This window comes from Anopheles coustani (genome assembly GCF_943734705.1).
Source record: "Anopheles coustani chromosome X unlocalized genomic scaffold, idAnoCousDA_361_x.2 X_unloc_57, whole genome shotgun sequence".
In the NCBI taxonomy this organism is placed as follows: Eukaryota; Metazoa; Arthropoda; class Insecta; order Diptera; family Culicidae; genus Anopheles; species Anopheles coustani.
Window position 1 is genome coordinate 75702 of NW_026525167.1, and position 9299 is coordinate 85000.

Sequence of the window (9299 nt, forward strand, 5' to 3'; positions counted from 1 at the left end):
CTGATGGGTCATATGGTATTTTACGAAAAATCGGCTAAGTCCCAAAATGGGGATGTCAGAACTACACTCAAATGTTACCACACCAAGCAAGGCAAACTTATATGAAGCAAAGGACCCTGATGGGTCATATGGTATTTTACGAAAAATCGGCTAAGTCCCAAAATGGGGATGTCAGAACTACACTCAAATGTTACCACACCAAGCAAGGCAAAGTACCTAGGTGAACCCTAGGAAGAAACACGGACCAAGTCAGATGGCCTAAGTCAATAGAACAAGTGACCTAGGCAAAGTTGTATGGCGCTGAGGACCCTGAAAAATCTGGTTAGTGTAGTTTAGACAGGGTAGGTTTTTGGGTCGGCCGAACCCCCTTATTTTGGGTTTTGGCCTCATCAAGAAGCTACACCTAGGCAAACTGCCTAGGGTGAAAGTGCGAAGACCAATCGAATAGTAAGACAAGTTTTGACCGATCGCCCTAGGCAAGCTTGTATGAAGAAAGGGACCCTAAGGGTCATATGGAAATACATGAAAAATCGGCTAAGTCCCAAAATTGGGATGTCAGAACTACACTAAAAAGTTACCACATCAAGCAAGGCAAACTACCTAGGTGAACCCTAGCAAGAAACACGGACCAAATCAGATGGCCTAAGTCAAGAGAACAAGTGACCTAGGCAAAGTTGTATGACGGTGAGGACCCTGAAAAATCTGGTTAGTGTAGTTTAGACAGGGGAGGTTTTTGGGTCGGCTGAACCTCCTTATTTTGGGTTTTGACCTCCTCAAGAAGCTACACCTAGGCAAACTGCCTAGGGTGAAAGTGCGAAGACCAATCGAATAGTAAGACAAGTTTTGACCGATCGCCCTAGGCAAGCTTGTATGAAGAAAGGGACCCTATGGGTCATATGGAAATACATGAAAAATCGGCTAAGTCCCAAAATTGGGATGTCTGAACTACACTAAAAAGTTACCACATCAAGCAAGGCAAAGTACCTAGGTGAACCCTAGGAAGAAACACGGACCAAGTCAGATGGCCTAAGTCAAGAGTACAAGTGACCTAGGCAAAGTTGTATGGCGCTGAGGACCCTGAAAAATCGGGTTAGTGTAGTTCAGACAGGGGAGGTTTCAGGGTCGGCTGGACCTCCTTATTTCGGGTTTTGGCCTCCTCAAGAAGACAGACCTAGGCGAATTGCCTAGGGTGAAACTGCGAAGACCAATCGAATAGTAAGACAAGTTTTGACCGATCGCCCTAGGCAAGCTTGTATGAAGAAAGGGACCCTATGGGTCATATGGAAATACATGAAAAATCGGCTAAGTCCCAAAATTGGGATGTCTGAACTACACTAAAAAGTTACCACATCAAGCAAGGCAAAGTACCTAGGTGAACCCTAAGAAGAAACACGGACCAAGTCAGATGGCCTAAGTCAAGAGTACATGTGACCTAGGCAAAGTTGTATGGCGCTGAGGACCCTGAAAAATCGGGTTAGTGTAGTTCAGACAGGGGAGGTTTTTGGGTCGGCTGAACCTCCTTATTTTGGGTTTTGACCTCCTCAAGAAGCTACACCTAGGCAAACTGCCTAGGGTGAAAGTGCGAAGACCAATCGAATAGTAAGACAAGTTTTGACCGATCGCCCTAGGCAAGCTTGTATGAAGAAAGGGACCCTATGGGTCATATGGAAATACATGAAAAATCGGCTAAGTCCCAAAATTGGGATGTCTGAACTACACTAAAAAGTTACCACATCAAGCAAGGCAAAGTACCTAGGTGAACCCTAGCAAGAAACACGGACCAAGTCAGATGGCCTAAGTCAAGAGAACAAGTGACCTAGGCAAAGTTGTATGACGGTGAGGACCCTGAAAAATCTGGTTAGTGTAGTTTAGACAGGGGAGGTTTTTGGGTCGGCTGAACCTCCTTATTTTGGGTTTTGACCTCCTCAAGAAGCTACACCTAGGCAAACTGCCTAGGGTGAAAGTGCGAAGACCAATCGAATAGTAAGACAAGTTTTGACCGATCGCCCTAGGCAAGCTTGTATGAAGAAAGGGACCCTATGGGTCATATGGAAATATACGAAAAATCGGCTAAGTCCCAAAATTGGGATGTCAGAACTACACTATAAAGTTACCACATTAGCAAGGCAGACTTGTATGAAGAACGGGACCCTGGTGAAAGTAGCAAATATCCCAAACCGAACATGAATATTATACACACAAGAGTACGAACATAAAGGAACACGGACCAAGCGTACCGAGAGAATCGGTACTATAGAACCCTCGTGGTTCTACACAAAGACTTTATGTTAGGGGTTCAAGCCCCATAGTACTCAAACGGTGACAGTAGCAAATATCCCAAAACGAACGTGAATCTTATTCACAAGAGTACGAACATAAAGGAACACGGACCAAGCGTACCGAGAGAATCGGTACTATAGAGCCCTCGTGGTTCTACACAAAGACTTTATGTTCGGGGTTCACACCCCAAATCGAACGTGGAATTTACTTTCTGATGGTCATGCGGTCGTCCAAAGGGGTCTAGTATCCTGGGATGACAAGCATCACGGGCACAGCTCGTATCAAAACAGTCGAAGAGGCCCGCGAAAGCTTGCTTTCCATGGCTATGCGATGCACAAATTGAGTTTACTCACCGTAGTATAAAACGAACGAACCGAACCTATCCGAGTAGGGATAATGGGCGCAGTAACATACTTCTGTGACCCAGCGAGAGTTGAACGAGGTGACATGAACTGTCAGTGGCTTATATCAGATGGGATACATACATGAGATTGCTTTCAAATCTACACTCGAAAACCTAACCAAGTAAAAGCGAACGTGGGAAGGATTCGAAACCGGTCACGAAATCTTAAGCTGGAAAGAGTCATCACTATGGATACATATTATGCGAAACCAATCAAGTGCTCAGTACTGATCCAAAACCTAAGAGCACTAGTGAACACCTTATTCTCACCCTAGTTCACATCCAAGTGATCGACCACTTGTGTGAAGCAAAGACCAATCGAATTCCTCAATGAACCGAACACTATGAACAAATGGCCAGAAACGTTATAACTATCCAAACATCCTACTATCTAGCGAAAGTCATCACGATGGAACCATACAATGATCTTAACCTATAGCGCTCACCTATTCCTACCCAGAGTGCAAGTGAACAGATTGCCCACCCTTACCAGTTCACAACCACGTGATCGACTAACATACCGAGGTTACCACAAGTCAAAGTTATACGTTTACAAGCGCAAGACCAATCGAAAACCCCGAAAGCAATCTCGACCCAAAATGTATTATCCGTGAGTGTAGTCGAGTCTCGTACTCGTCATCTGTAATCGTCGGATAGAATATCCAGTACACGGTTGTCTTTCCAAATAAAATCTACATACAGAACTCGCTCTTGGCAAATGGGTGGCATTGGCGCAATCAGGAGCGAGTTCCCGTCCGGGTGCCAAGTGATTGGCAAATGTCTGGGGGAAAGCAACCATATGTTGATTTGTCTGTTAGTGTACTGGGTGTTTGAGGTATGTAGTATCCACGCTTGGTTGGGTGTGTCAGAGGACCATGGATGCGTTCACAACCCCAATTGGGGTACATCGGGAATGATTTTGTGGAACCGATGTGCCCGGCACACACTAAGTTTTGTTGCAAGTTAATAGTGTGCCATGTCCGGGGGGGGTTGTGATTAAACTCTGGTGAATTGCGTACTGTGGTGATTGGGGTATGAAAGCCCCGGAGTTGCAATGATCGGACGCGCCTAGCGTGTCCTTTAGTTGATGGTAGGGAAATGAAGGCCCTTGTCAGCTCACCTAAGTATTCATGGAAGTTTGGCATAAGGTCGCTGTGGTAGGGGTATGAAGGCCCCGTCAGCGCATGCACAATCGGGCGCACGTGCGCTTAGCGGAGTCGAATGCCGCTCAAGTGCCTGTCCGGTGCATCGGGTGTGTGTGATACGAGGGCAATGAGGTTCGCACGGGGGCTCGCCTCCCGTGTGCTACCGGACTTGACAACATATAGAACGTGGTGTTTGCTCCTCCGGGTGCAATGGGACAATGAACATTCGAACGCAAAGTCGGAATTCTGGTTGATCCTACCAGTAATATACGCTCGTCTCAAAGGTTAAGCCATGCATGTCTAAGTACAAACAGATTTAATGTGAAACCGCATAAGGCTCAGTATAACAGCTATAATTTACGAGATCATCAACCTAGTTACTTGGATAACTGTGGAAAATCTAGAGCTAATACATGCAACATGCCAGGACCCTCGCGGGAACTGGTGCACTTATTAGTCAAACCAATCGCGGGTTCTCCGTGTCATTGAGTTGAAGTCTGGATAATGATGCTGATCGTATGGTCTCGCACCGACGACAGATCTCGCAAATATCTGCCCTATCAACTATGGATGGTAGTATAGAGGACTACCATGGTTGCAACGGGTAACGGGGAATCAGGGTTCGATTCCGGAGAGGGAGCCTGAGAAATGGCTACCACATCCAAGGAAGGCAGCAGGCGCGTAAATTACCCAATCCCGGGACGGGGAGGTAGTGACGAGAAATAACAATATGAAACTCTTTAATGATGTTTCATAATTGGAATGAGTAGAGCATAAATCCTTCTACGAGGATCAAGTGGAGGGCAAGTCTGGTGCCAGCAGCCGCGGTAATTCCAGCTCCACTAGCGTATATTAAAATTGTTGCGGTTAAAACGTTCGAAGTTGATACTTGTCCAACACAGTCCGGCTCCGCCGACCCGGTCAACCCGTGGTCGGTGGGCCAAGTCGGAATCTGGTTGCGACTCAATGGTGTGGTAGGGCACCAAGTCTGTGTCATGGTGTGCCCTTCAACGGGTGCAAGTGTAACATAGAGCTCGACCGCTCACGTTTACCTTGAACAAATTAGAGTGCTTAAAGCAGGGTGCCCAAACGCCCTAGAATAATCTTGCATGGAATAATGGAATACGACCTTGGTCTAATCTTTCATTGGTTTGTACTCAGACCGGAGGTAATGATTAACAGAAGTAGTTGGGGACACTAGTATTACGGCGCGAGAGGTGAAATTCGTAGACCGTCGTAAGACTAACTAAAGCGAAGGCATTTGTCAAGGATGCTTTCTTTAATCAAGAACGAAAGTTAGAGGATCGAAGGCGATTAGATACCGCCCTAGTTCTAACCGTAAACGATGCCAACTAGCAATTGGGAGACGCTACAACCAGGTGCTCTCAGTAGCTTCCGGGAAACCAAAGTCAGGTTCCGGGGGAAGTATGGTTGCAAAGTTGAAACTTAAAGGAATTGACGGAAGGGCACCACAATGAAATGGAGCTTGCGGTTCAATTTGACTCAACACGGGAAAACTTACCAGGTCCGAACTTATGGAGGTGAGACAGATTAATAGCTCTTTCTCAAATTTAAGGGTAGTGGTGCATGGCCGTTCTTAGTTCGTGGATTGATTTGTCTGGTTAATTCCGATAACGAACGTGACTCACATATGCTAACTAGAACGCAGTCAGCGTTAATGCGTCGATGCCGATTGGAACGGGTTAGGACCTTTCGGTGGAGTATGACCTGACACCTTCGCTGTTCGTGTGCGCAAGTGCACTTACGGTACGCTGCTTAGCAGGACAATTTGTGTTTAGCAAAATGAGATCGAGCGATAACAGGTCCGTGATGCCCTTAGATGTTCTGGGCTACACGCGTGCTACAATGTGGGTAGCAGCGTGTCTCCTATTCCGAGAGGAACGGGAAATCACTCAAATACTCACTTAGTAGGGATTATGGATTGCAATGGTCCATATGAACTCGGAACTTCTAGTAAGTGCTGGTCATCAGCCAGCGTTGAATACGTCCCTGCCCTTTGTACACACCGCCCGTCGCTACTACCGATGGATTATTTAGTGAGGTCTTTGGAGATGATCGTTCGCTGGATCCTCGTGAACCGCGTCTGCTTTATCGAAGTTGACCGAACTTGATGATTTAGAGGAAGTAAAAGTCGTAACAAGGTTTCCGTAGGTGAACCTGCGGAAGGATCATTAGTGGCCAAGTGATCCTTCCAGAAGTCCGAACCTGCGGGTTGAGACTTCGGCACAAGTTGCCATATGATAATTGACGAAACACTATAGAAGTCCGAACCTGCGGGTTGAGACTTAGGCACAAGTTGCCATATGAACATTGACGAAACACTATGAAGTCCGAACCTGCGGGTTGAGACTTAGGCACAAGTTGCCTTATATATGACTTCGAACAAATACACAAGTCCGAACCTGCGGGTTGAGACTTAGGCACAAGTTGCCATATGAAAGTTGACGAAACACTAACAAGTCCGAACCTGCGGGTTGAGACTTAGGCACACGTTGCCTTATACATGACTTCGAACAAATACACAAGTCCGAACCTGCGGGTTGAGACTTAGGCACAAGTTGCCATATGATAGTTGACGAAACACGTTAGAAGTCCGAACCTGCGGGTTGAGACTTCGGCACAAGTTGCCATATGAACATTGACGAAACACTATGAAGTCCGAACCTGCGGGTTGAGACTTAGGCACAAGTTGCCTTATATATAACTTCGAACAAATACACAAGTCCGAACCTGCGGGTTGAGACTTAGGCACAAGTTGCCTTATATATAACTTCGAACAAATACACAAGTCCGAACCTGCGGGTTGAGACTTAGGCACAAGTTGCCTTATACATACATTGGCCAAATAAACAGAAGTCCGAACCTGCGGGTTGAGACTTAATGCGATCTAGATACCAAGTTGACATCCAATACCTGTTGAGCAAAACCAAAGATTCCCTGTTCTCGAATGAATACACTATATAACAGGGAATCATGAAGAAATCAAGCAAGCGTGAAACAAAGTCATCACTTGGGCATGCTCGATAGCCAACCACATGACATTAACCTAAGAGAGCATGCAAACCACATGATACCTATAAACGATTAACCCGCCCTAGTTCAATCGTTCGCCAAGTGATGACTTCAGTATGGCTAAGAGAAAAACTTTTAAATGGGAAAAACTCTAAGTCCGAACCTCCGGGTTGAGACTTCCGCGTCCGGAGGTACGCGTACCGCCTACCCGAAAGATGGTGAATCAGGGGTGTCCGATCAGCAATGGTCGGATGCCCCGTCGTAGTCCAACTATGACAATCAAAGTCAAGACCTCCGGGTTGAGACTTTCCGCGAGTACAAGCATAAAGGAACACGGACCAAGCCGTACCGAGAGAATCGGTACTAGAGCCCTCGTGGTTCTACATTGAGAGAGCCCTCGTGGTTCTCATTAGGGGCTTTATGCAAGACGTACTCAATACTGTGGTGTGAAGTTTAAAGTATAGAGTCCTCCACTGGTCCACGCTGCTCCGGCGGTCCTGGGTAAGATAGTTCATTCTAGCTTGCCCTATGTGGAAGAGGACTCAATACCCTACCTGTTGAGCTTGAAACAAAGTCATCACTTGGGCATGCTCATATTGCCATACAATATTCCATTATCTACTAATGAGCATGCAGCTATATGATATTAACCTGTAAACGATTACCCCGCCGTAGTTCAGCGCTTCAACCAAGTGATGACTTCAGTATGGCTAGTGTGTGAAGTATAAAGTATAGTCCTCCCCTGGTCCACACTGCTTCGGCGGTCCTGGGTAAGATAGTTAGTTCTAGCTTGCCCTATGGTGGAAGAGGACACCATACTTAATACTGTGGTGTAATGAACAAAGTATAGTCCTCCACTGGTCCACGCTGCTTTGCAGTCCTGGGTAAGATAGTTAATTCTAGCTTGCCCTATGTGGAAGAGGGCATACAAGACAAAGTATAGTTCTCCCCTGGTCCACGCTGCTTCGGCGGTCCTGGGTAAGATAGTTAATTCTAGCTTGCCCTATGTGGAAGAGAGCATACATGAACCAAGAACGAAGGTTATGATCGAGGAATGATTCGACAACTAACCGATGGTATGAAATGTGAAGAATTCAAGCAAGCACACAATCAAGTCATCACTTGGGCATGCTCGATAGCCAACCTCATGACATTAACCTAGTAGAGCATGCGAAAACCAATATATATGTAAACGATGCCTCCCTAGTTCAGCGCTTCAACCAAGTGATGACTTCAGAATGGCTAAATCAAATCGGTTCAAAACATACCATCGGTATCCTATTGAAACACACAAGTCGATATCAAACCTCTTAATTGTGTAGTCCTCCACTGGTCCACGCCGCTGCGGCGGTCCTGGGTAAGATAGTTCATTCTAGCTTGCCCTATGTGGAAGAGGGCACATTACTCAATACTGTGGTGTTATGAACAAAGTATAGTCCTCCTCTGGTCCACGCTGCTTCGGCGGTCCTGGGTAAGATAGTTAATTCTAGCTTGCCCTATGTGGAAGAGGGCATACAAGACAAAGTATAGTTCTCCCCTGGTCCACGCTGCTTCGGCGGTCCTGGGTAAGATAGTTAATTCTAGCTTGCCCTATGTGGAAGAGAGCATACATGAACCAAGAACGAAGGTTATGATCGAGGAATGATTCGACAACTAACCGATGGTATGAAATGTGAAGAATTCAAGCAAGCACACAATCAAGTCATCACTTGGGCATGCTCGATAGCCAACCTCATGACATTAACCTAGTAGAGCATGCGAAAACCAATATATATGTAAACGATGCCTCCCTAGTTCAGCGCTTCAACCAAGTGATGACTTCAGAATGGCTAAATCAAATCGGTTCAAAACATACCATCGGTACCCTATTGAAACACACAAGTCGATATCAAACCTCATGATTGTGTAGTCCTCCACTGGTCCACGCCGCTTCGGCCGTCCTGGGTAAAATGGAACATTCCAGCTTGCCCTATGTGGAAGAGGGCACATTACTCAATACTGTGGTGTGAAGTATAAAGTTCAGTTCTCCCCTGGTCCACGCTGCTTCGGCGGTCCTGGGTAAGATAGTTCATTCTAGCTTGCCCTATGTGGAAGAGGACACTTAATACTTCGTCTCTAAGCGGCGGCTTGACTCCTCCCTACGGGGAACGGGTTTACGCGCACAGCGGCGGCTTACGCACTATGGCAGTCATGGATGCCTTACGTTTCTATGAAAAGTGTGTTCCTCCCCTGGTCCACGCTGCTTCGGCAGTCCTGGGTAAGATAGTTAGTTCTAGCTTGCCCTATGTGGAAGAGGACACGTAGACTTACTGTGGTGTGAAGTATAAAGTTCAGTTCTCCCCTGGTCCACGCCGCTTCGGCCGTCCTGGGTAAAATGGATTCATCCAGCTTGCCCTATGTGGAATGAGGACACTTTATGCTTCGTCTCTAAGCGGCGG